Source organism: Lacerta agilis, chromosome 2 (assembly GCF_009819535.1).
Source record: "Lacerta agilis isolate rLacAgi1 chromosome 2, rLacAgi1.pri, whole genome shotgun sequence".
NCBI classification, from domain to species: domain Eukaryota; kingdom Metazoa; phylum Chordata; class Lepidosauria; order Squamata; family Lacertidae; genus Lacerta; species Lacerta agilis.
In genome coordinates this window covers 33,070,672-33,086,970 of record NC_046313.1, presented here as the reverse complement: position 1 = coordinate 33,086,970, position 16,299 = coordinate 33,070,672, and the positions used below count along the sequence as shown (strand labels likewise).

Below are 16,299 nucleotides of genomic sequence, written 5' to 3'. Positions count from 1 at the left end.
TTCCTTACGTGGACTGAAGAAGTCCAAGCAGGGAAGTCTTTGCAATCCTGTCAATCGAGGAAAATCCAGCCACAAAGATAATGAAACAGATCCAAAGGCAACATTGCATAACTACCAACAATCTGTCTTTTACTTTACTGCTGACTTGAAGCCCCTATCAAAGAATACCTCTTTGTGGCTGCAACGTGGCTCAGAAAATGTTGCAGGTGGTGGGAAAGTTCTGGGCGTATTCTGCTCCAGTGCTGTTCCCCTTCTTTGAAGCTTAAGGAACAATATTATATTGTTAATTTGTTTTGGCATCATCCCCAGCTAGCAGGACCAATGGTCAGGGATGATGGAGATTGTAGTCAAAAACAGCTGGAGATGCCAAATTTGGGAAATTGTGCAGCGAAGCATGATGCCCAGCATATTTGTTAAGGATTACTGTGTTGGTATGGCACAGAGCAACATGAGATTTCACAGCAGGGCAATTCCGGGCCAAATCAGATGTTATAGATATAAAGTGGGCCCAGAGGTGGTGTTCAAAGTACTGCATGAGCCTGAATCTTCTCCATCACCTCAAATGAAACAATTCCTCCCTAGCTGTTTTTCCTCATGGGTCACCCAAGAACATCAGTAACTACTGATGGATGAGAACAGCAGAGGGGAATGCGGCCTCATTGCGCTTTAAATGGTGTTTCGTAGGAAACTGTCATGGCAACGTGTAGCATGAAAAGCAAACTTGGGACAATTTCACGACAAAGTGTGCCTAGTTCCTTGGGCCACTTGTTGATGCCATCAGAGAAGGCAGGTTTGAGGACTGGAATGAAAGAGAGAGGATGTGTGATAAATGGTAAAAAGCCAACAGTGCTTCTGAGGTGTTCCATTAATTTCATATGCAGAGCCGCACCCTCGTCTTCTAACAGGGAATGCTCAGCTCGTCTCATGGGAATGCCAACACCTCCAGATGAATTTTGTAAGTGAAAACGTGTGTTTCCTCGCTTTTTCAATACATATCCCTTCTTGTTGTTGACAAGTCACATTCAGGTAACCGACAACACACCAGCAGCACACCTCGGGAGTTTTCAGACATCCACATTTGTGCAGGGCGATCTGCTGTTCTCATGTTGACATTTGCCAGCTTGGCCAGTGCCCTTGCTTAGCGCTAAGGAAGGCCAGTGACACCAGAGGCAGCAAGTGAGGATGCAGCCCTTCTAGAAAGGGGGCACCTTGACCCCTTGACTTCCCCTTCCTCTGGCACAATGGGGTAAGATTCCCTCTCCAGCTAATTAAGCCACAATTAGCAACCAAGAAGCAAAGAAAGCGGGCTTATTGACACCAGTTAACCTTGCAGACCTCCCACTGGTGTCTGTAAGATAATTAAGTGTAAATAGCAACCAAGAGATCAGCATCGGGTCAGTTTTGTTCTGCGGGAAAGTTACAGTGGCTAGTGACAGACGGAGGGTTGCAGGCGCACAATGGGGGGAAGGTGGAGTGTAATCCGAAACATTTTCCCACTTTGTATAATTGCATAAATGTTGAATGATCTTTTCTCCTTTGGTCTTCCTTTTGTCATGTGGGCGTGAGGTGGGGGGGGGGGACAGCAGCAGGGGGAGAACGGAGCAAGAAATGCTGGTTGCGTAAAAAGCAGGACCAAGCTGGTGCAAAGAGGGTTGGTGGGGATGGGAGGAGAGAACAAACTGTTTTAAACCTTGTGCGTGTCTGGGGAATGAGTGGCAGCCTCTGCAGAAGAGGCATCATGACGACATGCCACCTGTTCCATGAGATTCCATGAAAAGACAGACTAAAACACCCCAGTCCTTTCGGCAGGCTACCTCAACTGCGCAGCAAACACTCTCCTCATAGGTGTAATAGAGGCCCTCATGCACTCCTGAGAGCATAACTGCAGCTGATAAGTGACCAGCCTATGGACCAGAAATTTCCAGGTTCAAATCTTGCTTGTTATGGACACACAATTTGCCAAAGGCAAGGCAAGTGAGCTTGCAACTGAGCTAACTTATATGCTTGTTGTAAGGATTCTAGAGATAGATCATGTTTTTCTCCAAGAGGCTTGCTCCCATTTCCACTTCCTCTGCTTTATGGAATCGTATTAGGTGCAGCAACGCAAACTAAAACCCCAGCTAATGCCCCTATAGATCAGCTGGTATGTGAAGCAGGATTTCCAACATCGAGCCGATTCATTAAATTAATAAATGAAATCGGTGCCTCTCTGGTTAACTAAGCCAATGGTGTGTGTGTTTTGTTTTGTTTTTTAAAAAAGGTAGTACATTACCAATGCTCCAAAAACAAAACAAATCTTCAGAACTATTGCTTTAGTAGTCTGCAAATCTGATTAACCCCACTTATCTGGGAGTAAGCCCTATTAAATTCAATAAGACTTCTAAGTAGTTGGTTAGCCTTGCAATGTAACTTATACATTCAGTTTCCTACTTTCAACCACCTAAGATTTATTTAATAGGGCTGTAGCCCTAATATGAAGTAATACTTCAAGAGTTTACATTGGAACTAGCCCAGTTAGCAAGACCCAAAAATCTGCTTGGAGCGTTGAAGGGCCTCTTGCACAGGATGCAACAGCAAGGCCACACTTGCCATTGAAACTGCCAGCTCTGCAGGACCCTTTCCAGAGGCATTCATGTGCTGCTTTTAAGTATATTTTTGCAGCATGTTTTGTGTACACCAAACAAAATATAACATGCAGTGCAACTCTTAAGGTGAAATTTGAGAGTGGGCATGTATAAACACAGATGAAATGGAAGGTTGAGAAGGAAGAAATACCTGAGGGGAAATGTCAAAAGTAACCATTAAGGAAGAGGAAAACCCCTACCTGTGCAGACTTTGCACACAGGTGACAGGAGAGGTGACCCAGGCAAGAAACAAATCCAGGTTTTCAGTAAAAGCTGGAAATGCAAGCAAATACCACAGGGCAGTTTTGGTCAGCTGAAGTCAACAAATACAGCTGTACCAAATTTAAGTGTTACCTTACAAAATGCAGGTGGGACCTCACCCCCATCATACTGCTGCCACATCAAAGCAACTCTTCAAATGGATGCTGAAGAGTGTGGTCCAATTCTGCCACAATAGGAAGTCAGAACTTTTTTCCATCACAGAAGATTTTTGGGGGACATGTTTTGTGGAAATTTTGTAATGGGCCAGTAAGTCCCAAACTGAACCTTTGGCAGTGCTAAGAGGAGTCTCTTAATATTTCCTTCATACTGTAGGAAACCTGACTGCATCCCAACGCTCAATTCAACTCTGTACACCCTGACTCCGAAGCAAGCCCCTCTGTGTTCAACAGTGCCTTACTCCCAAGGAAGTGTACACACAGGATCATTGAGCTTGGAAGCAGTTGGCTGATCATAGGCATGTTTACTGAACCTTCCGTGGTTTCCAAAATGGAGGTTTTTTTAAATGTAGAAATTGGCCTATCATAGGAAAGCAGTTCTAGATTGGAGGAAACAAGTAGCCTTATGGTTACGTGACTAACATTTATCTTTTATGTGAATAAGGTAAACTCCTATGACTAGCGCACAGCTGAAGCCCAAGTTCTTTTGCCAACTACCCTCCCACTTTACAATCAAGGAACAGCAGCAAAGCGTGATGCTGGTTATGCTTCATGGCAAAACACACCACCCCCGATTTAGAGGTTTTTCTTGTTCCATGTTGAAATACAAATAATTTCTTGACAGGTGCATTTTGATCGTTGCGTTATAGTCAAATAAAGGCAGGCTCTGACAGCAACAAACCAGCAAGATACACAGTGCTTATGACAGGCTGGGCTGGGGCTCAGAGGCAGAGCCCAGCAGGCAGAAGGTCCAGGGTCCAATCCCTTCCATCTCCAGGAAAGACTTGAGATGCCTTCATCCGAGAGCCACAATACAGAGCTAGACCGACCAATGGTCTGATTCAGCAAAGGGCAGCTTCCTATGCTCCCATGTGTATTTCAGGGACACTCTGCACCCTGTCTGCAAGATACATCCCAGGTGGGAGGCTACACAGGGTGCTTCCAGATGGATGCTTATTGAAGGGACAGGTACTGCTAACACATGCACTTCTGCAGCATCCACCTAGCACTGCCAGCATCAGAATGGCAAACTGTTGCCAACCATGCATTTATAGAATCGCAAAACTATTTGCAGTATCTGAATGACCTTGTTGCAATATTAAATACCTATCTGGAAGCACCCCATGTCAATTGTACAGGGTCCTCCCATTGCCCATTAAAAAAATCCATGCATCTGTTTGAGAAACAAATGGGGATGCATTCAGGCTCAGCCCCTGAGCAATTACCTCTTCAAATGCATCCCTGATTGATCAAATACAGGTTGCTCTTCTTTAGGCTACAAATGTGGTAAACTGTGCAAAACTTGCTATGTTGACTCTTGTGCATTAAACAGTTTTATTAATATTTATGACGAAAGAAGGCTGCAATCTCCTGTCAAACATCTGACCACTACGACACTGGACCACATGAGCAGTTTCAAATGAACCAAAGCTTGTCCTAGCCCTAGAGGGCTTTGGTGGGGCAGCTCCTTTTGAATCTAGGAAGCAGACTGGCACTGCCTTTATGGAGTTTTATGAAAGACAGTGGCAAGGGACACGGGTGGTGCTGTGGGTTAAACCACAGAGACTAGGACTTGCCGATCAGGTGGTTGGGAGTTCAAATCCCCGCAACGGGGTGAGCTCCCGTTGCTTGGTCCCTGCTCCTGCCAACCTAGCAGTTCGAAAGCACGTCAAAGTGCAAGTAGATAAATAGGTGGCAAGGTGAACGGCGTTTCTGTGCACTGCTCTGGTTCACCAGAAGCGGCTTAGTCATTCTGGCCACATGACCCAGCAGCTGTTCGCCGGCTCCCTTGGCCAATAAAGTGAGAAGAGTGCCACAACCCCCGAGTCGTCCGCAACTGGACCTAATGGTCGGGGGTCCCTTTACCTTTATGAAAGACAGTAAACCATAAAAAACCCACGCATGGGGCAATACTGACAACTGAGCAGTAGATGTTCACAGATATGCTTTGTACCACATCCTGGAAAACTCTTTTTTTAAAAAAACCTTTTTGTAGGATGCAGTTTTGTAAAAAATGCCTACTTCTCCAATCTGCACTATACGTTTAAAGCAGGCACTGTGTAACTTCCAACAGCCATGGCTTCCCCCAGTAAATCCTGGGGCCTGTAGTTTGTGAAGGGTGCTCAGAATTGTTAGGAGACCACCTCTTTCCCCTCACAAAACAACTTTGTTATCTAATATCCTACTTCCTGCTCCCCTGCAATTAGAAATCTCAATCCCAGAATCGTGGGTTCGAGCCGCACATTGGGAAAGATTCCTGCATTGCAGGGGGTTTGACTAGAGGACCCTTGTGGTCCCTTTCCACTCCATAATTCTATTATTCCAGAAAAAATGGCTCTACTTTAGGCTGTCCTGTTGTCCTAGGAGGAAGGGGATCTAGTATGGCCTTCCCACCCTAGAGTAGTGGGAAACAAGCCTTGCCTTCTGGCAAGCTGCAAGACCAAACATTTGTTCTATCTCTCATCCGTGGTTCTTGGCTGCTTCAAACTGGAAGGAACTGATCCAGAAAGAGTTGACAGCCTGAACTTCCTTCTTTGATGAAGCAACCAGATATAGCATTCTTGTTGGCACTGTATGAATGTTAAACCACCAGCAGCAGATGAAGACTGGGAAGTATAAACTCTAGGAAGTGTTAACTGTTCCACATAATCTCCTGCTATCAAAAGCAGGAGCAAATGGGTGGCTTGAATTTGGCAAACCAATTTTGTTCACATGTAACAGAAAGTATCTCTTTTCTGACTGCTCCTTGTGCCCAAATCTGCGAGTGATTTAGGGTTCAAAACAGTGGTATTCTGTGTTCCTAGGAGGGCCTTTCAATGTTCTTCTATTCATGACTGTAATAAGTGGATAAAGTTCCCTTAAGCTCACTTGTCTGCCCATATCCATCTTCCCCGGCAATGTGCAGCCACAGGGGAGTGTGGGGAATTTTCTTGGGAACACTTTGGCTAAACAGTTGGCACAGTAGAGAAGTGCCCCAGAGCCCTCTGCAATGCACAAGTTTGATGTGGATTCCCTCTGGCGAGGAAGCCTGAAGACTACCTGCCACATAACAGTTCTGATGCCTACCTTGCTATCAGTGTTATTAAGGTTGAATTCCTATGCATACTCACCTGGAAGCAAGCACTATTGAGAATAGTAGGACTTACTTTTGAGTAAACATGCAAAGCTTGCTTTAGCAATCAAAGAACTTTAGGGCTGAAAATCAAACACTACCATTCCCACTTGTTCCCACAAGCATCACACCCCATGAGGATAATTGTTTTTTTGTTGGGGGAAAGTTTTTAATATTGTTCTTATTTTACTTCTCTTTTTCCAAGGAGGAGTGCATGGTTATCCCTCCCCTATTTTATCCTCACAACATCCCTGTGAGGTAGGTTAACTTGAGAGGAAGTGACTGGCCCAAGGTCACCTGGTGAGCTTCATGGACTAGTCCAAACTTCTAACTGCTCAGTTACGCTGGATACGCTACTTTAGAATCCATGGCTTCCTCCTTTAAGGCCTGGTTCACTACCAAAGCAGACTGCACTTTTCCACCACTGCTGATCAAGTTTGCTTTCTTGTTCAACGCAGGGAAACCCCTTCTGGGTGGCTCGGCACTTCCTGGCCCTTCTGCTTAAAAGCCAGCACCTATGGAAGGTATAAAACGATGGCAGATGAAACGAATAAAAAAATGATGGCTCTGAAAGAATAAGGCTGGCAAAAGAGAACAAGGCCAGAATAGCTGTGTTGGAACCACCTGATCTCATGACCTCCAGCAGCTTGCAAGGTGAGACAGAGGCCCATGGGCAGCAGGGCAGAAATGATTCACCCCATAACTCCATGGATGGGTTCCTTCCTGCATGGGCAGTCAACGAAAGCCCTTTGTTCAGAGCTAACAAAAAGGCAGCCTTCTTCGACACACGGTGTACTACACTCTCTCTCAATGCAGACTGACTTACGATAGTTTGATTTAGACACGTTCAAGGAGGCTAGGACTAGCAGCAGTTGCCAGGTAAAACTAATACAAATGTGAACAGGCAGCAAAGCAATAGCTTTGCAGAGGACAGAGGAAGGCTACCCACATCTGGCATGAGCCTCCTAAAGCCACCTCAATGGCTGCTGGTAGACTAATGGGCCCTCGGTTCTGACCAGCCAAGGTTGCATTCTTATGTTCATACCCCACTCTCTGCTGCTACTGCAGGTGTTTATGTTGCTGGCAGCTGCACTGTTCCGCCTCTTCATTTGGGGGAAAGAGAAACAGGTGGAGCAGCCAGCACCACCCTTATGGGCTGCTCATGCAAGGGCTGGAGATACAACCAAATGCTTTGCTCCTAGTAAAATCGGAGTGGTGGGTCAAAGCAAGGCATCCCCGCTGAAAACTGCTTATCACAACACACAGTTTAATTTCTACAACAAGCTACTTCAGTACAGTGTTATTAGCAGCACTTGGTCAAACACTACATTATTTCAGGCCGAAAAGGAAACCAGAAAGGCCCCCCAGGTAGGTGGACAGGGGACCTGCCAGAGATCAAGGACTGCAGCAAAGAAAGCTAATGGTATTTTCTTTTCTTTTTTTCAATTAAATTTTATTAAGTTTCTCGTAAAATAATTTAAACAATAATATACAATATTTATATCTTATATATGTATGGTGTTTTCAGAGACCCACACGAAAGTCTAGTATTGAAATCTGAATGGGCAATGCAGCCAAGGACTAAGAGCTGCAACAAACGTTAGCTATGAAATGGAGTCCTTCAACCAGTTATTTTCGTTCATGAAACAGGAATAGTCCCAGCTTACTTACCCATAATAAAAAAATAACTCCTCCATTCTTGAAATGCATTCTTCTCTACAGTTGCACCTGTAGCAAAATAAAGGTTTCAGGTGTTCTTTGTTTTGTTTTTAAAAGAAGTCAACTCCCACCCTTTCCAAAATTACTAAATGGGGCTTGGACTGGGAATACTGTACATTGTTTCCCTTTACATTCATGTCTTCATTTTTTACCTTGCCCCTCAGGTTTTTCATGCTCACGTGAAAGAACACCAAAAACCCCAGAAGTTTCTCAAAAGCAGGCAGTAAAAACCATAAAAAGATCACTAAACATTAACAACAAAACCAGAGCTAAATGGCCTCAAGGAATGTGTTTGCTTTTTAAAAAAAATAAAAAAACCCTGTTTCATCCTCAAACTATTTGCTTGTTATTTCCCTCAAACTATGTTTATGTCGTTATAGAAATGCTTCGGCATTCATGTTGCCCACAGACCTTCTGCGACATCAGAGAGTGACATGCTATTGCTTTGATACTGTAAAGAGCGATCCAAAACTAACTTGGTACCAGCATTTCTTGTGCCTTACAAAAGTCTGTCTCCACTTGTGTGGTGCATGTGGTCTATAAAGAGTTAACAGTTTTAGGCTTTACACCCTCTTAGTATAAACAACCCTGAGACTATGCCAATAATGTAACATTTAAGACACCTACACATGGCACACAAGAGTGTTTATGTTCAGGGCATCACTGCAAGGCGTTTGCATCAGGCATGGCATTTGCTTTAACAGAACTGTCACTCTTCCCTCTGCAAAGATGTGCACACAGAGTCTTCTACTCGCCCGCCTACTGCTGGGTGAGAGTCCTAACAGAAAGCTTGGCTGTTCTGCTTTGTATCCTGGGCTGATGGGCTTTTGTTATTCCCAGGCAAATAGTCACTGCTCCTTTTTCACATGAGCGGGTCGGGGGACAGAGAGAGAAAAGAAACAACAGCAATCATATCCAAGAAAGTAATTTTTTAAGAAGCAAAAAGCAGGAACACACTGCTTACAGGGCATTTGCAGTTAATGGAGAGTCAACTTGCAGGCAAAGTTCCAAGGCACAAACAAGAGGTCCCTCTACTTCTGTCCTATAGTATTATGGCTGAAGGGCTTGTAAGATTCCAAGGAAGCTTCACCCTCTTGCAGGAAAAGACATCATTGCATGATGGAAAAACTGGTCTATGTTCTCCCCACCATTTTTTCACCTCTTAGCTGTTAACTGTAAAAGACCAGAGGGAATCAGGTGATCAACAAGGCCTCTTTTCCAATAAGAAAGCAACAACTGTTGCTATATGCATAACTGTGGAAAGAGCGCTCCGTACTAAGTATCGTGCCCACCCACCAATGCCACCCTACCACTCTCGCCCCAGCCATAGAGGACGCCAAACTATGTTCAGGACACCCTGTGGTACCCTGACAGCTTATCAGAAAGTTCACAGGGAGAGGATCAGTGATGGTGGAAATGCTCTACACCAGGAAAACAATTTGCTAATCATCATTACCGGCCTGTGCAGCCAACAGGGGAATGTTGGGTGTTCTAGGGTGCTTGTGCATGTGGTTTGTTCAGGGTGGCACAGAGGCCCAACAGTTAGACCAGCACCCCATGTGAAGAGTTTATGCTCCAGAACTCCCACAGTGCTCAAGAGTTTTATGGCAGACAAGCAGATGCAGAGAAAGGCCTCTGTGACCCTGAAGATACGCCGCTGTAAAGCCGATCAACTGTTTTCAGGACAAACATATTGAATATGAAGCTGTCTATATCAAGCCCAGGGTTGTGTGCTTTGACTGGCAACAACTCTCCAGAGTTCTCAAACACAAGGCATTTCTTGTGCTGCTGAGCCAAGGCCTCTCCTTCCAGTCAACACCACAATAAAAGTGGCAGTAGGAAAATGGCATTTCTTTTGCTCCAATGATTTTAGTGCTGCAAGGAGGCCAGGCAGCTCCTCCATCTATGTCAAAATACTGGCCCAAGGAACATTCAGTTTGTCTATCCTGTTCCCAGCCAAGCATACATTAGCTCTTTGCCTCCGATACCAGCTTCAGATATATGAATCTCTTAACAGATTCAAGACAACTTTTAAAACTAGACGACAGATGTTCTCCCTCTCGACCGGCATCTTTGGAGTACCCTGTGGCTGTTGCAATAGCCTCCAGAAGGGAATTGGTGTTGCAAAAGGCCCGCCTTTCAGGAACCCTTCATCTCAAATCAATGCCAGAAGAAAGAAACTACTGGAAAATGTAGCCCAACAGCTGAATGCTGAATCACGATGCTGCAGGAAGGATACAGCGGGTCCACACCTATTCTCAAAAGAAATCACTTCTACTGAAGACAACTGTGAAGTGGCAAAGTGGCAAGCCTCAGTGGATATTATTTTCCCTCATAGCTGAGTTTTCAGACAGGGATAACATCACATCACAGGCTTTTAGGAGGAGTGTGACAGACGAAAAGCCAACATCAGGACCTGATCCAAAAAAGCTGTAAGTTGTTCAACTATTTTCCTGCGGTGGCTAAAATATATCCAATCTTTATATTCAATCTTTCCTCCAAGGAATTCAAGGCTACATATATGGCCTTTTTGGTTCTCATAACAACCCTGTGAGGTGGGAAAGGACTAAGTCCAAGGTAACCCAGGCAGTTTCATGGCCAAGTTGAGGACCTGAACCTTGGTCTCCCCAGTTCTAGTTTGGCACCTTGGCCATTACACCACGCCAGCTCTGAAATATGCAAAGTTTAGGGTTTCTCAGCAATTGCCTGTTGAGATCATGAAATTGTATCTTCTGCCTCCATTTAAGAGTTCAGGACCTTCACATATTCTCCAAAGAATTAAAAAGTGTCTTAAATTGGAAAAGTTTCTTTGGTGTTGGCTGATGGATGGATTTTGCACCCTTGGTGAGGATTTGATTGTTGTGTTTCAAAGCGATACTTTCCAGACTCTCGGGGAATTTTCTCCTTGCCCGGTTAGCATGGAGAATCCTCCCTTTATGTGAGCTGCCGGACACAACCAATTATATACCAGGCCAGCACCCTCAAGGCCGCTTCCCTATTATTTGCTTGGGTCACATTGTAATCTGAATATGGAACAGTGTTAAAATTTGGAGGCCACTGGCTTAATGTTGAGGTGTTAAATCAGGGTAACTTTTACGTCCTTGCCATTTCTATCAAACAAGCAAGTCCTGCCCAGGATTTTTCAGTCATGTGATATTGTGGACAGAACTTTGACTAGCAAGACCCAAGTATAAATCTCTGCCTAAAATGAAATTGCCCCAGAAGTTTCAGAACGGTGGGGATTATTTCCAACCACTTGCATTGCTTAAAATGTCACAAATAAGCATTTACACTTGATTTAAACAATATGAAATAAGCATTACCCTGAGCTCCTACCCTGAACAGCTGTTTCCAAACTGTACTTCTGAGTCCAGAGGCAATGGTCTACATCCTGTGGAGCCAAACATATCAATTTTATTTCTTCATTTTGCTTTTAAACTTGCACACTGCTTTTCAGACAATTTTCTTGAATAACAACTGAATCACAATCCCCATGGACCATTTATTGTTCAAAAGGAACAAGAGTCCAGTTTGGAGGGAAAGGGCTTTATCTTGTTACTAGATAAAAAAAATACGATCTTGTTTTTGAGAGTTCATCTGTTTTGTGCAAAATGAGGACAATGCGGAATTAAATCAAGACCTAAATATAATTCTAGCGACTTCAGCCGCCTCATGTCAGTCCTGGGATAAACAGGACATTTGGAAAACCAGACATTACAGTTCGTGGCACAAAGTTATTCTGGTCAACATATGTTGGGGTGGTGTTGTCCACATGATTTCAGATAACTGGGATTTCTGGCTTACTAAGGTTCACATAACAGGATTCTAATGCACATTTTAAGAACTTCAAATTCCACCAAATTATCATATATTTCTTATTGCAATCTACTCACCCCAACAAGCCCACTTCCAGCTCTACAGCAAAATATTGCAACAGGGATGCAGTGACACAAACAAGCCTGGCAAGTTTTGGGCTTGCACACTTCTCCCTCCTCTTCCTTTTGCAGCTGAAGGAGATCAGATGCATCTACTTTTAAACTACAGCGACCGGGGTGGTGCCCCGCTAGACGAAAATAATTCGTCCTGCGAAAATTTTGTGTAGCGGGGTTTCGTCTAGCGAGCGGCAATGACAGCCGCGCTCCGCCTAAACGAAAAAAAGACGAAAATTTTTAGTCTGCGAAGCAGCCCCCAGACTTTTTCGTCTAGCGGGGCAGCTTCCGCTCGACGAATGCCGTTCGTCTAGCGAGTTTGTTCGTCTAGCAAGGCACCACTGTAATCACAGTTCCCATAATGTTCAAAGTTGGGAAGGTGTGCTTCCTTAAGAGATGGTGCAGATAACCACAAAAGATTGGGGTGGGAGGGCAAGTGTGCAAACTCACAACTCTCTTCACATGGGGATAGCAGCAAGTCATAGATTACTGCTGTGTCTGAATCAGGCTTATAAAGCTTGTCTTCCAAAACATATTTGAGCATTTAAAAAACAGTAGTACTTTGACAGTTAATCTACTATCTGCTTTCCCCAACTGGATTCATCACTGGCATGTCTGTCCAGCTTCAGATGAAAGTAGACGTGACTTTAAGCACATTTTTGCATCATGCGCTTGCAACTGTCAACATCTTTGTTTACAAAAACTGCAGGGCCATGGATGCTTAACGCTTTCCTCCAATGTCATTTTCCAAGTGAAAATCCTCCCCCAACCAACCCCATACACAAAGCTATTATGCCACAATTTTAACAATATTTAAAGTTTGGAAAACAGTGCAAGGTGGGAAAAGGTTAAACCTCTTTCCCAATCCTCATCTGGATTCCTCTGCAGCCCCTGGCTGCTTTGTAACAAAAAGGAGTAGGCTGTCACAAAAAAAACCTGAATTAAAAAAGGAAGTGCTCTAAGTCACGTTTAGTTTGACCCCTCACTCTTCCCAAGGAATGACTAATCTGCTAGCTGCAGCACACCAAACTGTTTCCATTGTGTTCATCTGCACGTGAAGAACAGCACCAAATTCCCACTATATTAGCAAATTCGTCTTTACTTGCTTCAGGGCATTCAAACAATGTGGTCCAGCAGACAAAGCACACCTTCTTTTACAGGGAAAAAAAATTCCCTTACTCTTTTTTTTTTACATGTCCTGGGGTGCTTGCTGGAATTCCAACTTTGCACAACCTATGTCGTGGAGATGAAAGACAACTATTTCAACATGACGCTATCTTACCGGTATACTAAATCAGATCATCAGTACATCTAGCCCAGCATTGTTACGCTTGACTAGTGTTGGGCAGATTTTAGGGACGTGCTGAATTTCTGAATGAATGCTAGTGCCCATAGGAACATACTGAATTTCTGAATGGCTACCAGAATGCATCAAGTCAAGAGGGATGTATTGCCTATGTAGTGATTTTCAGGGGCCAAAATGAAATTTAAAGATGGTCCCCCACCCACCCAAAAATAAAAATAAAATAGTCAGTGTGTAAACAACTAATCACATTTCATTAATTCATTCTAATTGCTATTTGGAATTTCACTATAGCCCAATAGGAATCTGTGATTTCTACTGCCTTCCTCGTTTTAGCACATTTGCAAGACTTTATTATGTCATTATTTATTAAACAAGGTCCTTTTAAGCGTCTTGAACGTGGGACCTTCTGTGTGTAATAGCAACTGTGTACACACTCTTCTGAGGAAGTCACATGCAGGAGTAGACAGAACTCAGACAAAGTCTCATATCGATCAGCAGGCTCATGGGATTTTATACCTGCAACCACAAAGAAATGAATCAAGCAACCAACAAGACTGCAGGCAAACACTTACCATTGTGTATATGAATCAGATAACCACACCGTGGCTAACACAGGCTTAATTTCATCTTTTCAAGGAAGTGGTCTTAGGTGTTTACATCTCAACACAAAGAAACTTTGCGTCTTCTTGACTGGTTTGCTTGAAAAGGCACATGCAGCCTGAGAACAGGAGAAATGCAAGGTTAGGGGACAGGTGTACAATTCAGCTATTCTGCGGCTTTCAGATTTCCCTAGAGCTGAGCTTCAGAATCCACAACTCCACAATGAGAAAGATTTCCTTTTCAGACAGGGATAACTTTATATCATCACAAGCTCAGCTTCCAGACAACTCTGGCAAAATGCACATGGTAAAGCAACTTCATTTCTTTTCCTAGTGGCGACATCTAGCGGACAACACAAAAAACCTACTTGGGGTGGGCATTTCCCCCCTTAACTTCAACGGGTAGTAGGTATCCAGTGCTGGTCAAATATGGAGTAGACCCACAGAAACAAAACACGTGACTAAGTTGGCTCCATTAATTTCAGTGTGCCTACTCTGTGTCATACCAAATTGTCTCCCCTTCTATACCCAAGGGATCACTGCTCTCTGCAGGCAAGGGCCTCCTGCAGATCCCATCTCATCAGGAGATCTGCTAGCAGGGGCATTTAGTGTGGTGGCACCTTCTCTTTGAAATTTCCTTCACTTGAATATTAGACAGGTGCCCTTTCTGTGGTTTTTTCAGCACCTACTGACTGCCATCTGTTTTGAACAAGTTTTATCCCTCCTTTAGAAGGAAGGGCAGAATATTAATCTTACAAAAAAGCAAGCCCAAAAAAGGCTGCTTTTCCTCATGGGTAATTTGTTGGGGACCATACTAGCAATCAAAAACAAGTGAGCTGGAGGTAAGAGTTGGGCATCCCCTTCTCTCTATCCATCCTCTCTTCTACTCTCCTTGCCAACCACATGAAATTGGGGCCAGGATGGGCAGGAATGTAGACAAGGGGCTCCACAACCTTCACACAAAATACATGAGGGCAGGGAGTGGAGAGGAACTTCCTGGTACTGTACTTAAAAGAATGCTCGACAAACCTTAAAGATAAAGGTACCCTTGACCGTTAGGTCCAGTCGCAGACGACTCTGGGGTTGCGGTGCTCATCTCGCTTTACTGCCACAGACAACTTCCAGGTCATGTGGCCAGCATGACTAAGCCACTTCTGGAGAACCAGAGCAGTGCATGGAAACGCCGTTTACCTTCCTGCCGGAGCGGTACCTATTTATCTACTTGCACTTTGACAGTGGTTTCGAACTGCTAGGTTGGCAGGAGCAGGGAAAGAGCAACAGCAGCTCACCCCGTAGTGGGGATTCGAACTGCCAACCTTCTGATTGGCAAGCCCTAGGCTCTATGGTTTAGACCACAGCGCCACCCGACAAACCTTACCCATACAAAAAGACCTTACGTATATTTCACGCAGGAATGCAAACAAATCGATGGTTACTTTTTGCAATTCCCTGCTCTTTCCCCTTAACTTTCTGCAACCAGTACAATATGCACCCCAAAATACACACCCCTTTAAATCAAACAACTTGCTCCATTTGGGACCAGAGGCTCGTAAAGCACAGGCCGGAGTGGCTCCATGCTCGCCCTCCTCTCGTGTTCTTCTCCTGCAAAAAAATAAAAATAAAGGCTGTGATTCAGAACGTTTCAGGCTGTGCAACTCATCAATACACTCGTCTTTCTCAACCTTCAGGGGAGAGGCTCGCTTCACTGGCAGAAACAGGCCTGCTACGCACCAACAACCCGTTTAGAGTCGGGGGGGGGCAGCTAAAATCACAAAAAAGCTAAGACAGAAAGGAGCCAACCAATAAAAAATAAATGCTCCTGGTTGTGCACAAGCGCCCCCGGGACACATATCACAAGCTCACTTCTTCTTAGGAGCGGCAGCCGTAGAGGATTACAAGGGATCCTACGGAAACAGTCCGCGCTACTCACCATCACTGCACCTCTGAAGCCGGTAGCGAGGAAAGAGAGAGAAGAAGCGCCTGCGCAAACTTTGACCGAGATTTCCCCGCCCCTGGGGGTGCGGGCGGGGGGAAGAGCTCCTCTCGCGAGACCGAAAGCTCTTTCGGGAAATGTTGTTTTTTAGAACTTAAATCCTCCGCTTCAGTACAGATGCAAATACTCTCGAATGCTTTTACTGTAGCTTAATTATGCAGCCTGAAGAAAAACAGCCTCTCCGTCGTTCCAGAACTTGCCACCTCTTTTGGGCAGACCCTAAATGCAGTAAAAACGAAAGAGAAAGACCAGTTATAAGAAGATCATTGAGGCTTACTTCTGAGTAATAGCGTTTATTATGATCCTGTCTAAGCAAATACCGCGGTGCAACTGACAGGAACAGCATGTGTGATTCATCAGAGTCGAGTTTGCTTTTCCCTTTAGCAAAAACTAAATATTCATAATTGTGCAATTACTGTTTTGTATAATTGTCATTTTGTATAGGCACAGACGTCCTTACTACACAAATCAACGAATCATGCTTATTCAGAGTGAGTCCCAGTGATTGCAATGTGGACTTAAATGCAATCCTTGAATATTTACTCAAAAGTAAACGCTTCTGAGTGTGGAGGGGGCACAC

At 44.4% G+C, this 16,299-nt stretch overlaps 2 long non-coding RNA genes and 1 other non-coding gene across 4 annotated transcripts; all 3 read right to left on the bottom strand.

Moving 5' to 3' along the window:
• Positions 1 to 6,317: 6,317 nt before the first annotated feature.
• Positions 6,318 to 7,904, bottom strand: LOC117041075. The gene is made up of 2 exons (XR_004425924.1): positions 7,845 to 7,904; positions 6,318 to 6,688 (listed from the first exon to the last, which is right to left on the bottom strand). It is a non-coding gene; the product is annotated as an uncharacterized LOC117041075 (long non-coding RNA).
• A 1,146-nt stretch (positions 7,905 to 9,050) lies between these two features.
• Positions 9,051 to 15,726, bottom strand: LOC117041071. Of its 2 annotated transcripts, XR_004425922.1 has the most exons (5): positions 15,657 to 15,726; positions 15,233 to 15,328; positions 13,700 to 13,845; positions 11,229 to 11,283; positions 9,051 to 9,065 (listed from the first exon to the last, which is right to left on the bottom strand). It is a non-coding gene; the product is annotated as an uncharacterized LOC117041071 (long non-coding RNA). The 2 variants fall into 2 exon arrangements; XR_004425923.1 differs by lacking the exons at positions 9,051 to 9,065; positions 11,229 to 11,283 and adding an exon at positions 11,870 to 11,899.
• On the bottom strand, positions 13,923 to 14,003 carry LOC117043059. The gene has a single exon (XR_004426139.1). It is a non-coding gene; the product is annotated as a small nucleolar RNA R38 (small nucleolar RNA).
• Positions 15,727 to 16,299: the final 573 nt, after the last annotated feature.